This window comes from Colias philodice, chromosome 26 (genome assembly GCF_061535455.1).
Source record: "Colias philodice isolate Cphi_HAF_F1 chromosome 26, ilColPhil1 Martin Lab GWU primary, whole genome shotgun sequence".
Lineage (NCBI taxonomy): Eukaryota > Metazoa > Arthropoda > Insecta > Lepidoptera > Pieridae > Colias > Colias philodice.
In genome coordinates this window covers 7,650,738-7,673,441 of record NC_143111.1, presented here as the reverse complement: position 1 = coordinate 7,673,441, position 22,704 = coordinate 7,650,738, and the positions used below count along the sequence as shown (strand labels likewise).

The window sequence follows — 22,704 nt, the reverse complement described above, 5'->3', positions numbered from 1 at the left end:
TCCCTTTATCTCTATGTAAATTGGTATTAGTCTCAAAAACTAATACTACGTTAGATATAAACGAAAATGAAAGCTACATACAACCGTTTCATAAATTCAACGCGAGTGTCAGATGTCGACACGGCCCAAAACACTCTCCCGGCACAATCTCTTCAAATTATCATCTCGCAAATAAAAAATATTTAACATTGCAGCCAGCAACCATTTTTCACTTGCTCACTGAACTAAATTCAGAGCGTAAAAGTAGAAAGTCCAAAACATTTAAATGTATGCAATTCCGAATTGTGAGTCCACTTTCTTGTTTGTTGTGTGCGTCTGTTATTAGTGGGTGTAATTAGTAATTACCGCCACAGATTATGTCAAATAATGTGTAGTCTGTGGACGGTCGTAATTGCTTTGGCTGTGACAAAAAAATCTAATTCAGTCTGCGTATAATGCGCTTTGGACGATGAAATTAAGTGGTGCGTGTTACAGGACTATTATTATTAGTTGGAATGCTCATCAAATTAACACTTACCTACACACAATATGTAATGCAATTAAATTCTAATAGAACAACACCTCGACATTATACATAAGTATTGAAGAAAAACTATTACACTTACAGACGATATCTTATAAGAGTAACAAAAAATAAACATACCTCTGTCTCTATTTTTGTACATCCAAAAACTACGATATAAGAATTAAATGCAGTAGTGCTATAAAATCAAACTGTATTAAATAATGCCTATAACATATCGTATTGCAATATATTTTTGTTTACAAGCTATTACAATAACTAGGCTACACGGGCGGTGACGTCACAGCTGCGCACGCGCATGCACCGCTATTACGTCGCTCCGAACTCTCACGGCATATTCGTTCAATTCTACTGTTTTCAGGAGGAGAAACGGCAGGAGATGAAACGCGGCAGATTTTGTAAAAAAAACAATTTTCAAAATAGTGTATGTACTTAGTTTTTACATGTTTTTCTTATAGAGAGCATACATTTGTGTTAATTTTGTGTAAATTTTTCACAGGCACACAGGTTCTCCAGTATGTAGAGTCGTAACCCTTCAATTTTATTTGAATGTTTACGACTATACATACTGACTATTATATTCCAAATATGTAGTTAGAATAATATAAACAATTTTCCATCATCATAAATAATTTTCTTCATTTGTAACATACAATAAATATGATTTAAAACAATTGTCTATTACGTTGAGAGCATAAACAATAAATTACCACTACTTGAAGCATAAAGAGGTAATTTAAAATAATGATGTTCTATCTATTGAATGCGAGGAATGCTACCTATTTCATTGACGTACGTATCAAATACTAGCTTTCCGCCGGCGGCTACGCCCGCGGTTTAAAAAATACTAGCATAGTTCCCGTTCCCGTGGAATTTCCGGGATAAAACCTATCCTATATTACTCGTGGATAATGTAGCTTTCGAATGGTGAAAGAATTTTTAAAATCGGTCCAGTAGTTTATGGTCCTATTCATTACAATCAAACAAACAAACAAAGTTTTCCTCTTTATAATATTAGTGTAGAAAAAATTCAATTTATTATTTTATTGAAAATTCATAAAAGCATTGCGAACGGCAACCTGTACGTTAAAAATATTTAATTGTACAGTACATAAAACATAATGGTTTAAGTAGGATTTACAAATACGTTCCACGAAAAAAAAAACGAAATCGGGGTCAGTTTCACGGTTGGAAATCGGGAACATGTTAGGCAAGGGTAAACAATTTCGTCTAGTACACGAAAATATAAATGAAAACGTCAAGTTAGCCCCGTGATGTGGGGTAGAGCACGTGTACTTGACACAACGTGAACATGATGATAAATGATTGATGATTGACGACGCGGACGTTATAAAAACTACACAAACAATTTACAGACATTTTAACAAAATAGCTTAAAAATTATCGGCACTAACACATTACACAATTCATATCATGTTCACATCATAAAAATTATACTTAAAACTTTCCAATTTACACTTCACAAGGAGAAAATGCTCTATAACTTTAATGTTTAATACTTAAAAAAATATATACTTACGTACATTAAACATTTTGAAATTGAAATAATTGTACATACTTTCTTAAAATAATGATTCATAATGATTTTACAAAAAGAAAATTAAATTTTGATGAAATGTAAACTAGGTCATGATTTAATTCGTTTAGAAAAGCAAATCTTAGAATAGTGACGATTAATGCAGTTTTCATATCTTCCTCCACCGCGTCTGTCTGTCCCTTGATAATTTCAAAAACTACTGCACCGTTTTAAATTCTGTTTACCAATGGATAGCGTTATTATCGTCAAAATTTAAGTATGTAATTGGTTAAGTTTAAACAACGCAGGAAAACTTGTAAGATATAATATACGATTTATTCATAGTGTAAACTACATTTTAGCGTTCATACACTACGCTCACACTACATAGTACATAGTATGTGGCTCACGGAAGAAGTTATTTCGGTCCATTTTAGAGGGTTAGTCGCCTTGTTGGCGAAACTAGTTTACTGCTACGCGTTAATAGGTTCAATGGTCTTTTGCTATTATTTATTTTGTACAATATTAGAAGATATGAACAGTACGGAGTGTGATTATTTGTAGTGAGATACTGTATTGCCATATTAATTAATAATTACTTATTATAGAGGAACACAATTATGATTGTGATGCTCAATGCTTTATATTTTATAAATTAGTTATTAGCTGGTTGCAGATAAATTAAATACGCAATTATTATAATATCGTTAACATAGGAATGTTAACTACAAAGAAACTCATGGCTTACTTAGTTGGGAAAAAGTTGAAATATCGGGATCGCGTTAAATATTACAGACCATGAATAACATAAAATTCAATGGGAATAAACTCGTAATATATCAATCAATGAGACTACGGTACAAATACCATATCTACGTCCAGGAATCAGTGTATTTATAATTGAGAAAAAAACGCTACAACCGCGTCTAAATTTATGTTCGTTTCAAGTAAAAAATAAACATAAATCCATGGAGTCGTCGGACATAAAAGAACGTGTTTTTTGAACGCATCGGGATCATAAACAGTTGTATTTATGGAGCGGCTTGTGTATTTTTTTAAAAGAAAAATGTAATAAAATACATCGTGTAGCGTCTGTTAATGTACAAATATGGTTAGGGTTGGTGAAAGAAAAAGCGCGTTATGAGTAATTTTCAGCTTGAGTGAAATTATCGTGATGTGGCAATTTTTTTAATTATACATACGTCGCGTAGGTATAACCAAAGTTGATGTTAAAGTCGCTAGAAATTTTTATTAACTTTCGTAAAAATTGCATTAAGATTTGGGTTTTAGTTTATGTGAAGGATATCTTAGAAACGGCTACATTTAAAAATCCCGAGCGGGCCGTTACGTAGGCACCTACGTTTAGATATTTATCTATTTCACCGTTACATTTCAACCATTCTCTATTTTAGAACAATTTTATATTTATAACATATTTCATATTACATTGTAGTCACCATACAATAACATTTTGAATGTTAAAACGGTCCAATTACATTATTAATGCATCCACGTATCACAATATTAATGTTGCACATAATACTAATGTTCCGTCACGACCACGACACGACACGACAAATTAATAACGTCGCGTCGTGGTCGAAGCGTACATTGGGAGCACATTAGCATACCAATTGGGTCCTAAAGCCACCTAATAGAGGCATACGACGTCGCTCACGATCTGTCGTGACGAACGTTATTGATAACGTGCCATTTGTAAGCCATTAGATTACCACGATGTGTTCGTAACTAGCTGCTGAAATATGACAATCGTTACCTATTTTGTTTAACTATGAGTGTTAATTAATGGTTCGAGTGTATTGCAGGCGATTGAGACGTAAGAAAATGTCGCAACAACCTTTTGTTATAACTCTGATTCACATATGATTTACATACAAAGTTTTTCTTACATATAATCCTTTTAAAATGTACCAATTTATACGACTAAAATCTATTCATATGATACAAGACAAATATCAAACAAACAATGTTACCTATGAAATAAATGCAACAACAAGATTATCGCAATTCATCACACACGTCAATTAGAATATAGATTTAATGATCTTGCTCATACATAACATATCGCCTTGATTTACTTTCATTTTCAGTTACAATAAATTTGCTAATATTGCGACATAAGTGCAATTAACCAATAGATAAATCATATAAATGTAATATTATAAAGGTAAAAAATATTACTTAGCTTCACGACTAATTAGCACCGTGACATACGAATAACACAAAGGTTTGTTTGGACTAAGTTTGAACAATATCCAATAATCCTATTTTTTTTATGTGGCAATTCAGAACCATTTTAGAAGATTTCAAAAGTATTTGGCACAATTCAACAACTGTAGAGTGTAGGTATGACGATGAAATAATTGACGCACTCAAACAATTCAGTTTTACTGGAGCAAGACATTGGGAATTGCATCATATTTGGACCAAAGTCACTACTTTGCATTTTCTATCTTCACATTGTATTTGAATAGTTTTACTATGTACAAGAAAATAGATCAAACACACCGTTAGACAGGAAACATAACTGACTATGTAAACAAGTGAAGATAAACTAAAATGCAATACACGAGTAAATTCACATAACGTTAATTCTTACATCTTTAGACATATGTACAATTTACCGCAGAGCAAAAGTAAATTTAAGGAACATTTTTACGATATATACATAAAAACTGGCAACCCTGTCATGTTCCAAGTGCTTTGCCATACCTTCTATAGCCATACAAGCTCTTTCCTTACCCTCCCCTAGTGGAGCTATCCAAACTGTATAGTTTTCTTATTCACATGTCACAATAGAAAAGCAGCGAGTATCTCGTAACAATACTAAGCGTTTAACCGCGACCCGTTCACCCATCACGCGTCACATCCGCTAGACTCCGGCGAAGCTGAATTGGCCTAGCATTGTAAGGACACCGGTCAACGACCTTGCTTATTGGATGATTGAGCATTTCTTATTCCTTTGATTGTTGCGGATTTAGCGGGGAATCAGGCAAATAACAGAGGTGGATGACCGGCTTGTTGCATAATTAGAGCAAGGTGTCGCAAGTTCGCACTGAATAAAATATATGCTCCAAAGAGAATTTTCTTGTAAGTTTTGATATATTTATGAATCGTTTTTATTGTGGTCGTATTTATCGTTTCGCTCATTACCCATCCAAGTTTAATTAACTCAGATGGTCTAATTATATTTTGAATTTACTTATCTTTTGAAATGCTTTCTATATTTTTCAGATTATTAAAGGGTCAGTATCTATGTAGCCTTCCTTAATCCGTTTAAAGCTTAAGCGATATGGGAGGTCCCTTGATAAATTGAAGCTTATCGTGTGTACAATGGATGAACAAATCCAAAATATATTTCAGGAATAAGAGATATCATTAAGCTTTATCTGATGGACAAATAAACATAGCAAAATCTTAATACTTATCACACAATATTGTTAGCAAGTTGCTTTCGTCGAAATAAATATACGCCATTATAAAATGGAGCAACCAGCTCTTTAACAAAATGCCTTTTTACCTTCTCTATCTACAACAACTTTACATAGACTTGTTACATGATTAGTGTCTGCTAACTATCAAGTGTTTGGTGACAGTTCACTTGCTGGACTTCATAGTGGGTTCAGTTAAATTGATTTACCAGTTGAATTGTCCTAATTACATGGAACGAATTTCCTAACGTTTTCAGTATAAAAGTGTAGAAGTTCGTATCTGTTCAAACGATAGAAAGGCTGGTCAGTACCTACCTATCGATAAGACGAAATCAGTGCTATTTAAAAAGTATAAAAAGTAAAAACGCTTCTGTAGCAGCGTAGAATATTCCTATTACAATATTTGAATATTCACTAGTTCTACCATAACAACTCTGACGTACCTAATATACAACTTCTATCTTCTACAACCTCCACATAACCATCAAAACAAAACTCACATCAACCACTTCCTCTATTCCTAATCATCATTCCTTACAATTAAACTACACTACAGATACATAATACACTAGTGAAATCATCTGACGTTACTCACAAGTTAAAGATTCACGCAGCGTGGCGTCGCTCGCCTGGTGTCACCTACCGGCGTCTCATCTATGCACGTTACGGGTGCGACACAATCTGTTGACAAGTAGAGAAAACTGTTGAAAAGGTTGCATATAAAGAGAAACAGTTTAAAAAAAATAGCTATACCGAACATCGCATATAATTTGTAATGAATTTATGTCGACCTCATTGAAAAAGAAACGTTGACATAAAAACGTATACGTTGGCTTTGATTCAATTAATAAATAAGTGTATGATAAACGCCACTCTATAAATATCTGTAGTAAAAATCGATCAATGTGATTGTTGTTTACGTTGACGAATAGTACACACAACACTGCCTTGGAGATGATAACCAAAACAAAAATAATTAGGAAACTAAATCTACATGCTTACCGTACTTTCAGATGTACTAAATCCAACAACGAATTAATGCGCGATTAATTAAAAAAATCAATTATAACAGAAAGCTATTTTTATTCATAGAACCCGAACAGCCAAGCAACGCGGTCGGCCCCAAATTATATTATGACCGCAGCCCATTAAAATTAATTAAGCCGATGAGCAATTTTGTTGATTATACAATTAAGCCTTTTATTAACAAATCAGTTTTAATCGACGTTATTATCATTTCTTCCCCTCCAATCATTGTAACAAGCATTAGGTAGGACGACATTGCCGAAGCCAACCTTTCCCGTAATAGAAAAATAATTGTTCAACGATATCAATCACATCTGTAGATTACACCCACAAAACATCGAGAAGCTTCTGGGTGACCATAAAAATCGCGCTAAAAACAGGTCCGAGCCTTTATTTCTTCATTATCATGATACAAATGTACATTCCGGCACAAGCTGGGTACGAGGTGGTATGTTAAACACCCGTAGTATCACATCGTGGGGCAATTACGACGATTATACCCACATAGCTGCAGCTTTGCGCTTAGCTACCGGATCCGTACAATGGGCGACCTTGGTCATCCCTCATCAGACACCCTAGCGTAATGAGCACACGCGAATAACACCCGTATCATTATGGAACACCGTTTAAATTGCTATAGCGTGTGGAGATTAATGCGACCGGCTTTACAGGGACATGGCAGATGTCCCATACGGACACTTTTGTTTTGATTGAGTGCTTGTCGTACCCGTGTTGTGGGTATGAACTGCGTAAATAATTCGTAAACTTGTTGAGTAAATTATTTTATCCTCCTCGTGGGAAGAGAAGTGAATATTTGTGTTTTTTTTTTATTTCGAACATTAGAAAATATTTCTTTATAATATTTAGATGGTCTTCTTTTCATCATGCTTCAAGTTTACTTAATTGAAGTAAATTGAAAACAAATAATTGGACCACTAAAATTGCTCTTATACTGTGGGTAAAAAATATACTCGAATGGGCCTTACAAATTTCATTCATCAGTATCTAGTAAAATTCCAATACGTTTCACATTCAAAACATAACTTCTTTTACTCGCAAGTCGCAACTCACCAACAAACAGACGGAGTCAGCATCACAATCTCAAAGAAACCAGTACCTATACACAATCTTACGTAAAAACAATCTACCGTCATACCTTGCAACTCGTAATTTCGAGAAGACACGCGATACACCCGACTCGCCTCGCTATTTAGAAAGCAATATACAATGTGTTATGGTAATGATGTAAACAAATCGATTTATGGCAGATCGAACGGGTCTGGGCTGGATTATTGGTATGTGCATTGTATTATGGGTAGTAGCCGGTTGAGATGCCTTCGTCGGTTGATATATTTTCCGCAATTTAATATGCGTATCCAGGTTTTATCGAAGGGTAAAATAAATTTACATCTGTCGAATCACTTTATCACAGACTTACACAAAAAATAGATCAAGAAAATACAAGTTAACCTAACCTAGTTGTTGATCAAGATTCAAGTTGTTAGTTGTAAGTTTCTGAATTTTAAAAACATTTATGTTTACTTTGAATTTAACCATTTTCTTTACAACTATAAACTTCTCAAAAAGTTATCTATCTCTCTATACAATATGAAAGTTTTGCAATATAGCATGTATAAGGTCTTGAATCTCGATCGATAACAGCAAAGGCATTTGACCGCAGTTTGCGGGCGAACCGCAGGCTTCATACCTGTTCAAGGTAAAACCAAATCATCTTAGAGGTTTCCAACACTATTCCTTTTATATAATAGTGCTTGTTTTCGTAGTTCAAATTGCTTTAAATTAACGTAGTCAGTTTCCACTGAGAGCAATCCTAAAAAGTTTAATCTTAACATTTGTAGTTAAATTTATAATTCTGAATCGAGCTTTTGCAGTGTTTTCAGCGATATAGTAGACAATGCTTAAAGTAGATTTAATCATTCCCTCTTCTTAAGTTAACTTGAAAATTCATTTCCTTACAAACCGAACAAGTGAAAACACAACGAAAGTCTTAAACAATGAGCAACATAAATAAATTATAATAAAACTTTCGTTAAGCATTTGAATTAATTACCATACAGAGAGGTAAAACCGGTATCCGATTCGTATGCAAAGTGCGCGTATTTCTCGTTTGAGTTTCACCTAATTAGTAATCAATCAAGTCTTGTATGTTAGAACTTAGATGCTGCTTTGTCTCTAAAGATATTTGATATAGATACGAGCATGTGCTGACTGGATCTCGCCGCTTTATTCTACTGGTATTCGGGCAAAGCAGTAATATATGCTATACTAACTAATTCAGATTATAATTTATCTCCTAACCAAATTTCATACTCCTATCAGCTGTTTTTGTACCCTCATAACCTTTAGCGTTTAAGTACTATTTATGTAGGTAGGTATAAATTATTACAAGGCTGTTCAAATTTTTAAACATTTATTCCCTTTGATTTGTGTGATTCCTAAAATACATATTACAATTCTAAAGTCAAAGAAAGGTTAGTTTTACATATTTGGAACTAGATGACGTCATGTAAATTGTCGAACTTTTTTTTTTTAAATTCAAATCACTTCTGACGTCACCGGTCAAATATTTCTAATCACATTACTTCAACCTAGTCGTTATCTATCTATCTACTTAATTAATAGCGTTAGGCTTTTACAAACGACCTAGCCGATTAAACTAATCAATAAACCAGGTTTCGAAGCAATTAAACAAAACTCTTACAATTTCCAAGATTTATTGCTACAAAAACTGGATTTAGAATCGCAGGAATTGAAATTGAAAAACAAGTGTAAAATATTGATATAATAATTAACAAAATGCGCAATTAAACTGTCGAATACAGCTATTTGTGCAATCGTTCGGTAGAAATTAAAAATCAATAATTACCCTTTAGACTAATAAACAGTTTCCGACAAAAATGTCGATAGAATATATGTAAAGGATATGTTGAAAAGGAACGAATTAACTATACATAGAACTGTTTCATCCTCTATCCATACCTATTTAGTATTTACTAATGCATGTTCAAAAATAGTTATCGTGTTTTCCGTTTAGTTTAATAGCTAATTTAAAATTGTAAATTTGTGGGTAATAATATTATGAATTATTTTTCAAGCTTTTTAATATAAAATATGCAAGAGAATCATCCAACGACGGGATCACCTCACCAAGAACTGGATTTTCAGAGTTATAATTTATATTTCACTTCTGAAGTGTATTTTATATGCAAGGACATCATAAGGAGTGTTTAAATTGCATATCCTTTCAAAAACTTAGCACTTAAAATGAGAGTCATAAATCCAATTGAAGTCCATAAAACGGAAACACTTTGGCTCCAGATACTAACTATAGCTTATTTAATTGTACCCACATTTATTTAAACGATATAAAAAAGGGAACACCAAATGCGATATGAAGCAAGCAGCATAAAAACTAAACGATTACCATTGAATACTACGTCTCATAGGCATGCCATTCACGTCCGATTGAATTAATGTCACATTTGTCCAAGGATGGTCAAGGTCGCGCAATCAATGCGCGTCATACAATAACAGATAAATCTGTCAATAAATCCGACGATAAATTGCGACCCGTTATGGTGAAGCTTAATAGAAAAAGCTTGGAACCACACCACTGATTTAATCCCGACCTTAAGAGTGGACGACTAAAGTATAATTTCGTGTGCATTTCGGCGATGATAATGTGCGTGGGCCAGAGTTATTTTAATGGCATTGCGGTTGAACTCAACAAACATGTTATTTCGCTGTTACAACTATCTCCTGTTAGTGCCGCGACCAGACAACTGAATGGTGAATTAGGAAAATTATAGACGTGATTCTGTAGCGATGTTACATTGTTCTGTGGCATTTAAACAGGAGTAACTAGTTACCTATCTTCTACGAGCGGTGAGTTTCGAAGACGAAGAGTTAAGCACTGAGCTTAATACAATTAAATGTTACATGATCGTTCATAAAAGTTAAATTTCCGCTTAAAATTTGGCAAAAATCGATTGTTCTGTCGGAAAATTTTTCTTAAATTTTTGAGGGTATTTTTTATTAACAATAAACATTACTCTACCCTACGAGTAAATTTCTACTTTCCCTTTCCACTCCACGCCTCTTGTACTAAAATGTAGTCAATTGACGTAATTACCGGTGTAATGCTATTTCAAGTGAAACCTTTGCAATGTAAGCGGACAATATACACCGAGTACTAAGAACTCAGAATGTCGGAACAGGTTGTGAAAAATATACACTACAATTCCGTCATAGCCGAGATGCCGTTAATCCAGCTTAAATATTTAAAGCCTCTGTAGTCTGTACACACGAAATCTGTTTGCTGTAACATTTTTTACAGAAGCTCGCATTAAACGCTCATTAAAGTATCATTATAGTCGATTTAATTTAGTTCGGACACTTTTTGTGATGTCGCTTGAAGTAAATATGCTAATTTATTTCGGTCCACCCGATCAAAACTCTTTAACTGTATGCTAAATTATCTTTTAAATAACCGAATGGAGAGCTCTTGAGTACGGATTTTTTGTTGCTATGAAGATTGAGAACGATACCATACGTCATACGAAACGAAACGAAGATTTATAAGTTCCTAAAGTTTGAATTCAGCTGATAAATTTTTCCTTACTTTTATATTTTATTTCGACTTTTTAAGAAAAAGACAATACAAGCAACTTAAATCGTACCCGCCTCAGAAATGTCACTATAAAGTATATAAACCTTTAACTAAATCGATATCTGGTAACAAAGTGAGAGCTTTCTTTTCTTTCTATATTTGGCATACAGGCTACAGTGCTGGCCACACCAACTAATCAGATCGTATTATCTACTATTCCCGGGTTTTACAAAGCTACATATTAAAATAAAGGAGTTCTGAGTTTAAAATTTCTCAGGATTGAAACTTTTTAAGTAATAAGTTCGAATACATATATTCAAAAGATCGTGTCGGATCCTTATAGATACCCAAAAGTAAGCAAGTTCTTGAAATTCCCCAAAGCAAAAGCAAATATAAACAAGGTAAGTAAAACAAAACTTTATCCAAAACAAATCCGGTCCAAATATGTAAAACTTCTATCCCTCAGACGGTATGTACAATGTAATTCGATACATCAGGTACCTATACATTATAATTTATTGACTCAGCGATTTGTTGATTCAGCGTTATTCAATACTCCACTGCGAGCTCAAATTACTTTAAAAATTAATCCAACAATGTGCTGAGAACACGAAGTAATTGTGAGAAAAAATGCCGTCGAGTTTAACGAAAGAATGGGTAAAGAAATGGCAGAAATCATTACTTAAAAGTGGCCTATTTATTGCAATGAACATTTTAAAACGGGGACTGAAAAGCAGAGGGTAAAGTTATACTTCCATTTGATAGCGAACAAAATAATTAAAGCCCTTTATTAAATAAAGTACACAGTAATACAACATTAACTGTTAGGATTTACAGTCTGTTTCACATTGTCCAAGAAGACTTTTAATTAAAGAATTGTTTGAATTATAGGCATTTATTTGCGCTCTGTGTACAGATTGTGAAACATAATCCATGTCCTTATTAAACACATAAATTCCGCGCATCGCATAGTCCACTCACTCCAACATCATGACTGGCCCTTGGAGTATTTGATAAATGAACCCAGTTCAGCATTCAATAATCAAATCATACTAGAATCTGTACTCAATTAAAGCTATCGAGAGTTGTATGTAGGTCACAGAGACAGCACTAGCTTTGTGAGTTTGTGACAAACAATTCACCATTCATTACTGGCGAACTGAACAGTAACTGTTATATATCTTGAACACTATCTTAATTGTTAATATTATCCAATCAACGATTCTTTTTTCTAGTTGAACGCCGAAATAGATCATAGTTCTTAGAAAAACATCTTGGCTAATGCAATATGACCTGTAGAATGTAGGTACCAATTTTAGAGAACCACAATAGCTTTTTTAAAAGTATCACAAATAAAATTCGTGGCATTATTTCAATTACTTAGTGGAAGATTAATTGTAATTTTAGAAGTTCACCACAAACACCGCAAACCGACTCGTGACACGTGCACTGTCAAGGTCAAACTTTAAGCATATTTGTTAAACTTGACACATACGAGTTAAAATTCCATTGAAAAACCGACAAAAAATGACCAATAGAAAAGGAACTAGGTGTATTTAGTATTTACTATCGATACCTTGATCATAGGAAAGAAGTACTAGTATTGCAATTGTTCCCGTTTCTTCTGCTGCTTCTAATTCTATTACTTCCTTCTGCCGTTAACTAAATAATACTTAAATTAAAATTATCCAATATCATTGCAGTTTTTCCAAAAAAGAAAAGTAATAGTATACATATGAATTGTATAACTAACCACTCCTCATATAATATGGTCAAATCCGTCATTCGAGCATCTCAGTATAAATATAATCACTTGCTCGTTGAAGACGCAAACCAGTTCCACAAAACGTGACCACCTCGCATACCACACTTGTTGGGAAACCGATGATGAGTCGATATGAATAAACTCGCTAATTCGATTGAATCGATTGCGCTCGTTTGTTTTGTGACTGCTCATTGCGACTGAGGAGTATCGATTTGGTCCGGGAGCCAGCAGCAGATTTTATGACCAAGTTCCTCTCAAGCGGTAATTAGTAAAATGCATCAAAGTATAGTATTATGAAGCCTCGTGAACGTCAGCTGGAGCTCGGTTGGGGGGAAGAGCGGTTGTAGCCTCCCGTATCAGCTGACGGTTTTTCCACCAAGATACAGCCAGCTGACATATATATTTATCCACAGTTACATATAAGCTATCATCAGGTAAATTTTTGTTTGAGAGGAAATAACGGAAAATAAATTTTTCTTTAAATTTAACTTTCATGTTCGAGACACCAGCTGACGGATAATACACCATGTTGTAACCAGCTGACTATTTTTTTTCGTTGAGATATTGGGTTGGCTACAATTTGACAAATTTTTAGCTGAGAGGAAATGAATGAATGAATGTATTTTTTTTCCTATGTGCGTGGGAGGCTACAACCGCTTACCCCCCCAACCGAGCGCCAGCTGACGTTCACGAGGCTTTATAATACTATACTCTCATGCGTCTGACGAATTATCTCTTGAGAGGAAATAATGAACCAAATTTGCACCTGGCTCCCTAACCAATTGTATCAGACATGACACGTGGTATAGGATTGATATAGATGTCTTAAGTACTTATTAACTGCAATATAAAAGGAATATAACATTTGCAATTTCACAAATTTATGGAATACGGATGTAGCAATCATTTTATACAATCAGAGAAACATACCTGCATGCGCAGTAACATCGTAATTACTATAATAATCATGCATCATCTCACTCCTCTTTAAAGGTTACTCCTTATAGCGCATAATTATACCCAATACAATTATTGAATTATGACGATTTCGTATCGTTCGCATGTCGCTAAATAAGCGCTCCACCGACCTCATTGTACCGGTGACTAATCGGCCTTATTTTTCTGCTAAATCTTAGCGTGACTGACTCCGTTGTAAGCCATTGTTTTACATTTACTGCACAATTGTGAGTACAATTACATTATCTGCCGATTTGTTTTGAATTCGTGTGTAGTTAAATGTGGTAACGATATGATAGACGAGTTCCCAAACTTTTATTAGGTAACGTTATAAATTAAATCAATACTTAACATTTAAATATGCTTCATTAATATTTAAGTGCGAGTTAAACGGGCTATTTGATTAAATTAACTTATAAATTATAGTGTTCGAGTAACATTAAATACGTACTTTACTAACAACAAACCGACCGGTTACATCTAAATTAAATACCAGTTTAAAAAAGGAACTCGTAATGTATAATTGAAACACTCGCAAAATACACTAAAGCGTAAATTCTAAACTAGAAAAAGAACATACCTTTCAACTAGCCAATTACAGCCAATTAGATGTTTAAACAGGCGAATAACTAAAGAATCACAGCACGAATACGACGCGCGATAAAAGCGTAACTCTTTATCACTGTACGCGTTAACAACACAATCAAAACTGCGATGTGACTGAACAAAGCCAAGTAGCAAGCCGGCGAATCATCCCGGTCGAATTTACAACACGTCCGGATATAAACCGGCTTGCGAAATTCCGACGAAGCGCGTATCCTCTCGCTACTCCTAAACCTAACCGGAAGGTATTCAACCGCTTTCCTGAACTTGTAGAAATCAGCGGGGTCATCCACCACCGGACATAGTGCACGTTAGGAGTTAATTGGAGAAACTGATTCTCTATCAGTCTCGTTACCCAATACATCGAGGGTATGCATGTGCGAAAAAACCGTTTAAAATTCAATACAAAATGTAATTACACGTTCATGATTTCTGATATTACAACACGCCGTATCCTGTATCATTTGAATTTGTGTAATATTGAAAAGGACGCAGAATATTCTGAACATTGTTTTCGATTTATTTTTGCATTTAGTTAGTAGCATAATGACGTATAATCATGAATGATGTGTTCTCAAAAATTGATTTAAAAATAAGAAGGAATAGCTTTTCTATAATCCTTCCTACTAATCCTACTAATATTATAAATGTGAAAGTTCGTATGAATGTTGAGGTTGTTTGTTTATCTTTCGGGCACAACAGCTGATCGGATCTGTGTGAAATTTGGTAGAGAATAAAATGGCAACTAATGGTGTCCTTCCATCGAAATCAAATATCTCATTATTTTATATTGAAATCAAAATAAAATTGACACTGGCAAAGTAACGCCTACGCAAAAATTCGATATTGAAATTGGAAAATTACCCACTTATTTAAAACTGAAAGTTATTGCTTCATAAACGTGAATAAATCCTGTGTAACGATCTATTATTACCTACTTACATTACTTGACCACCAATGTCCAGTGAATAAGTAATTATTTCATAGATTGCCAATAAAACATGTTTTATGAGCGGTTATCATAAGTGCATATTACGTAAAAGTTATTTAAGATTATGACATCAATTATTATTTTGTATTGCAATTTCAAACCGGCACAGCAATGACTTAGATAACTTATTTTTTGTACGAACATTCTATTAAATTTCAATGCTGTTCCCACAATTTATTTCCTGGTCACTTTATCACTTTAACAAGACTTTTATGATAGATGATCGTGATTCGTGAACCTAAATCAAGAGTCTAAAGATAAATACGTAAAATGTATGTCTGTCTGTTGATTAACGTGAAGTCATTGACATTACTGTCAAACATTAAGATTGACGTGGACGGCGAGATAAGTAGATGTTCTGGCTGAACGTCGAACTTAGTTTTTTTTTTTTTATTATTATTAAAAGCATTATTGTTTCGCCTAGACCTCGACCTTGCAAGACTATGTCTTCGTTTAAGCTTTACGTGGAAACTAATCTGTTAAAGAAATTAATAGCATCTTTGTACATAATGGTAAAAGTGGTAAGCAGTTTGCGATGATATCGTGAAATATGTGTAAAAATCTCTGCTTTGGCAAAATCGTATGTGATAAAAATTGAACCCACAATACTTTAAACGGGTCCCATATAAGCTAACAGTATCACACATTACACTCCATACTTACACCAAATTCCACATTCTAATGTACCGAGAATATTTGACGCAGAGTTAAGATTTCGCTAGACGCGCCAAAGCACATTAGACCCGCATAACTGTTCCCCTCCAGTGATAAAACAGTAATTAAATGCGTCTCGAAGACGAATTAACTTAATGATTATTGTGCAAAAGCCTGGATTGTTCTATGTGGAGCTGATTAATCGTACGCAAATGTTGCAAATGGTATTGTTTAAATAATTTCTTAGATTTCGAATGTTTTATATTGCCTATTTTGATGTAATAATGAAACTGATGAGAGTATACTTAAGAGAGAGCAAAAACTACTAAGCATAAAAATGCTAGATGCCATTTGATTGGATGTTGACTTACATAGTAATAATATCGATTGAAACTTGTTCTATGCAAGAGATATATCTTAGGCGCGGGTCAAACACAAGCGGCGCGGGCGCGGGCGTGCCATAAGCGCACCTCTTGAATCTGTTTTGCACCACGTCCTTCTTATACATTTTGTATGAAAGAATTTTGGAAAGGCGACGAGGCGGCACGCCACGGTTGCGCCGCGGGCGTACCGCAGGCGTACCGCAGGCGCGCTTCCCCCATCGCATCCAAATAGAGGTCAATTCACGGTCATACACAATCAAAAACAAATCGGGTGGTAGGAGACGGTAGCCTGTCAGTCAAAAATGTGTTCTCTCTGTGTGGAATTATATAGAGTTGCTATTACATACCCTTCTTCGTTTTGTTTTTAAAGGTGAATTGAATTAATCGATGAAATGATTTACACAGGTGATGGCAGTAGAGAAAGTGAAAATGAAGAAGAGCATAATGAAAGTTCCCATGTATTTACAATGTCAGAAATAAAGATAATCCTGATTTTTATTGTGTTTTTTATTTATTTGTAATTGTAATAATATTGTGGAATGATCAGTACTGTAAATACTTTTGAACTGAGATTTTAATGATAAGATTTATATGGTTTAAATGTAAACCTGTGTTTGAAAACCATATTTTATCTATACTAATATTATAAAGAGGAAAGGTTTGTATGTATGTATGTATGTATGTATGGTTTTCACGCATAAACTAGGTACTGGACCGATTTTGATGAAATTTGGCACAGATAATCTTTAGACCCTGAGAAAGAACATAGGCTACCTTTTATTGCGAAATATGTACCACGGGCGAAGCCGGGGCGGACCGCTAGTACAATATAAATTTTGTGTTATTTTAACCTTCTTTTCTTCCATCATTACACCAGTACTACTTTAAAATTACTTTAAAAGTACTATAAAATTTTCCAAGTAAGTTCCAACATTTCCAACAAAGATATATTTGCAATCGTGGGGTTATCCTCGCTATTTACTTACAAGGAATTATCAAAACAAAATCGTTACTTTCAAATTAATGTTAATCTCTTTTAGCACAAAAAACATAATTTTACTAAATTATGCATGAAGAAAATGCATTTAACCACTCTATATAAATATCATTTTCGGACGCCAACAGCGCGCCCGATGCGCGCCGGCAGCGCGCCCGAGGCGCGCCGGCAGCGCGCCCGCGGTGCGCCCGATGCGCGCCGCGCCGCTTGTATATGTCCCGCGCCTTATATATTATACTTACTGAAGTATTGTCCACAATAATAATTATTATATGTCTACATACACGTCATAATTATAAAGTACCTACAAAAGTAACATATTAAAGAAATGCAATAGTTATGTATACAGTATAACAATGAGTCAATCATAATGTTCACTGTATGAATTAATGCATTGCGAAATAGTATTTTAGAATTTAATAATAGCATTACGATTCAATCAAGTTTTGCGTAACCGTTAATTTTAGCAATGCAAGTTTACATAACTGTGAAGTATATTAATTATTTCACCGTGAATATTCAGTCCAGATGTTGCATGCAAATTCATATTTACATTGTATAGGTATGATCAATGATTTTTTTTAAGCTATTGCATAGCTTCTATCGCGGGCCTTGAGCGCGGGGATTCCGTAACGAAAAAACCTCACGCTCCCCACTCCGACGGGCGCGAAGGTGTGGCTTGAAGGCATGCTATGCAATAGCTTTACCGCGGCAGTCCCCGAGTGCCACACGTCTTTTTTTATATTTTGAGGGTTCTAAATTTGAATATTTTTATATGTTCAACATCGTTCACATAATCACAGATACCTAATTTCAATTTCATTAAAAAAAATAAGAAGCTAAAGATTTATCATATAACTATATCTAATCACAATATACCTACCTAATCCTTGAATCAAACGATCCTCCAATGTAATCAAATTTTCCGATAGTCGAATTCCGAGATAAAAAAAGTCGAATTTGCAAAATCCAGTAGGTAGAAACCTACTGGATTTTGCAAATTCGACTTTTTACGTACTTAGTTTCCCAACTAATTCATTATATCTACGACCAAAACATCCTTATAACGTTAACATTAAAGTATAAATAGACCATGTATTCCTTGGTCAAGGTGCAAGCCTCTCGGCATAACTGCATCCACGGTAGAGTTCCGGTCAGTGTCGCAAGGCCGGCCGCGCCCCGCCTATCGATTGTAATTACTAGATTATTTGGACTTCAATCTGATCGATTCATTTAGAATTTTACTTTTTAACCAATTTAAAACATAATTCTGGGGTGTAAAATATTTATCTAAATGTTTCAAATGCTTTATAGCGAGCTGGGCATCTGCCAGTGTTACAATAATATTATGAATTAATAACGATTTATACCCTAAAACATACTTAAATTTCCAAAACTATAAAACTTGTTTTAACAAATCACAATACCCATGTAAAAATATGTTTACATTAAAATATGTTAGCTAAAAATAGTAGCAAAAATGGATAGATGAATGCGCTTAGGCCTCTATGAAGGAAAATTATTCCTGAACTTTTTGCTTCCTTTTCAATACCTATAAGAATTTCACTACCATAATATGTACCATCAAAATAACCAGTCGCAACTTATTATAATTTCATTCATCTTATACATACCTACATAAGTTTGAGTCATAACCAGTTTATAATGTGACATTTCTTAAGAGTCAACTTGGAGCGTTATCAGCCTTCTCCTAATTTACTTACTTACTTTAACTTAATAAAACAACTTTGTAACCTTACAACTATGTGACTCATTTTTTAAAGTTATATTTAAAAGTCAATGAAAAAGTAATAACCAATGAATATTTGTTAAAAAAAAAACCGGCCAAGTGCGAGTCGGACTCGCGCACCGAGGGTTCCGTACATTGCTGTTTCTTTTGATTGCGTTGACATAGAAGTTTGATTTTGTTACAGCTTAAAGGTATTATAGACCTGAGTATTTGGTATGAATTTCAATTTAATACCTCTACGCGTTTATGAGGAAATGGGTAGTAAGTTTAAAATTATTAAAAAAAATACATATTATGTGATGTAACTAAAAATTTATGGTTTTCGTAATTTTTCCTTTATCTATGCTATAAGACGTTGCTTCGTACCAAATTTCAAGATTCTGAGTTCACGGGAAGCACCCTGTAGGTTTTGATTCCCTTGCAAGTGTCGAAAATTTGCGGCATAAACGGCTGTATCTTTTGATTGCGTTGGCTTAGAAGTTTGATTTTTTCACAGCTTCAAGGGACAGTAGACCTGAGTAATTGATATAAATTTCAGCTTCATACCTCCACGCGTTCCTGAGAAAAAGGGTCTTGACAGACGGACAGACGGACGGACAGACAGACGGACAACAAAGTGATCCTATAAGGGTTCCGTTTTTTTCCTTTTGAGGTACGGAACCCTAAAAATGAACTGATAAATTATAGTTTTCTTTTTGGCAGTATGTTTAAAATTAAAATATACATTTTAGATGAGTTATTAATGTTTTGTACATATTTATTGGCATTTCTCAATTTAGCGATGTTATATTATCTAATAATTTTTTTTTATGAAATTCACATAAATATTGGCGACTGTGTCTTTAAATATAATTGATGTCGAGTTAAAGACATACTATATATTATAATATATGATACACATATATTATCTGATTATATACATGATATCATTTAATACAGCATTCCTTGAACAACAATCAAATAAATAATTATAAAAACTCAATAATTGAATAATAGTCCACATACATATAAGAGATACAATCTAAGATTATTTCATGATAATAATTATCAGATAGTAAGAAACTTATCTAGCAAACATTTCCATATAAATTATATTAAAATTATAGTTATCTATCTATCTATCTTTACATTACAGTATAATTCAGGTCAACTAAGTAATATGCCTATGAAAGTATTAGGCGCGAATATAATGATAAACAAGCAATTTTAAATATTTCATTTTAAGCATTTAATACATTGCAATGTTTCAGTTCTTTTATTCTCACTTATAGGCAATTTAAAGTTCTGCTTTATAGGAATTTCGTTGCCCTTTCAGTCAGCAACAAAAAAAATTATTAGCACTTTTAAAATATGCAGACATAGGTAGTAAAAGAATCCATGAATATAATCTAAAATTCAGCATACTTCAATGCAATTACCTAACAGACATAATGCAATATAGAGTTGTGATCAATTTTTATAATCTTTAGAAAAGAATCAATAACTTCAATAATAAAAGTTAACACAATTAAGTCTACATTAACATAAGTAACAATAGACTGCAAGTGTTCAAAGACCTTGAGATGAAGACACATGGTGGTGATGTCATGAACACATACAAGTGATAATTATCAATATTTGTATGACTTATCAATCAATCGCAGTAGCCATTCTTGTTTGTTTAGCCAATATTTTTTACTTATAAAACTTTGCTTTACTGTTATTATGTTATTAGAATGTCTGAATTGGATTATAATTATGTAGTATATTTTATACTTCTAACTTTTAGTTAAAGTGTTAAATGTCAAAGTTAAGAGAAGAAGAAGAAGAGAATAAGATATTTGTAGATATTTAGATTTAGATATTTAAAACTTTAATAATATGTTATTTATCTCTATATTTAAAATTTGTAACAAATTCTCAGCATCTATTGAATAAATAACATAAAATTAATTCAACAGATAGTGCTGGATTGTACATATGGAAATAACCTCAATATAAATTTTCCAATGGTTTATACCTATTTTCTCGTCGAATTTACATCATTAGTGAATCAGCAAGTTATTATGCAAGCACTATTTATATAAGCTGGATTTTAAGTAGAATTCATGAAAGTCTTAATGGTATTTTAATGTGTGTAATGCACTAAATGAGTAAGTCGGAACCACCGTTCACTTTTAAAATATCTCAACACAAATTTAGCTTTCAGCGGGAAATAGAGCATGAAATTTGGTAATTCACACTAAATTTTTCCATCTGATACGTCAATATTTACAACGATTGTCGTGTTTGTGTGGCGCCATGTACATTTGTGGGAGTCGCTGCGAGGCTTCAGGTGTCAAGAAGAACGGAATCTTATCAGAATCAAACGCAATCTGCTACATAATCCGCCGTTATCTCCCGGTTGGGAACGAGTCACATCGCGCGTGTTGAGTTCGTGGCAAAAACTTGAATTGCATCTGTCTCATTACAATATACGTTTAAACTAAATTACAGGTCAGAACCTTACCTGCGCTACGTTATAAATGTGTAAACAGCAAACAATAATCCAATAATAACTTAGTGAACACTGATCTGATCCTATTATGTTGAGGGCACAATAAACATTCCACGAGTTAAATTACGACCAATGTTATCACCATTCAATTCACAATCGCACAAATATAGTTAAAAAAATTAAATTAATTCACATTAAACCACGTAAATAAAAGAAACTTAAAATTTTTAACGCGAAACTTCAGCAACGATCACTGGCTTCTATTCCAACTGACTGACGGCCATAACTGAAGGTGTTGCCATTATCACAAGTCACGTTATGTCTACTCACGTGTTGATGTTGCCATCTTGTAAATTTATTTTTTCCCCATAAAATAAGCTTAAAAAAATATGTAGATTAATAATTAAAATATTACGGAAATTTTAAAGCAACGAAAAAGTAATTATTATTCTAATTGTGTAATGAACAATACACTCTGCAACTTTAACAAATATGTATACATTTTATCTGCTCTGCTAACTTGTTTTATTTTATTCCAATTTATTAAAATCTATTTTAAGCGGAATTTTGTCATAACAAGGTCATAACAATTTATATAAGTTTTTGTTTTGCGTTTAAGTGCCTGGTTTGTGTTTAATCATTTAATTATCTATTTTTCAAATATTTTGTGCTCTAATGTACATAATGTAAATGTGAGTCTACAAAAAATTAACAAAAAAAAAATAGGAAAAATAATGCTGCCTTCATTCAGTCAAAAGGTCGAATTTATTCGATGGAAAATTCCAGTTTTTAGAGACAATAATATTTATTTGAAAACTATAAACTAGCTTTCAGTCTGTGGCTTCGCTTGCGACTGGCGTGCATTTTACGTTACCGCGTGTCCTGCATATTTCACTCACATCAAGTTTTATTTTTCTTGATTTATATACTTTATAGTAGCCTATAGCTATAATAGGACAC

At 33.5% G+C, this 22,704-nt stretch overlaps 1 protein-coding gene across 5 annotated transcripts in view; it reads right to left on the bottom strand.

Annotated features, from left to right (window-relative positions):
* Synd (protein kinase C and casein kinase substrate in neurons protein Synd) overlaps positions 1-22,046 on the bottom strand; it is a 91,936-nt gene extending 69,890 nt beyond the window's left edge. For 2 of the 5 annotated variants that reach the window (XM_089711390.1, XM_089711391.1), the window contains exons 1-2: positions 21,757-22,044; positions 6,108-6,193 (exon numbers count right to left, since the gene is read on the bottom strand). The gene's annotated coding sequence lies outside the window, so the exon portion shown is untranslated. Of the gene's footprint in view, positions 1-6,107; positions 6,194-14,470; positions 14,747-21,756 lie in introns of those variants that run through there. The other 3 variants (XM_089711386.1, XM_089711388.1, XM_089711387.1) reach the window with 3 other exon arrangements.
* Between the last annotated feature and the right edge of the window lie 658 nt (positions 22,047-22,704).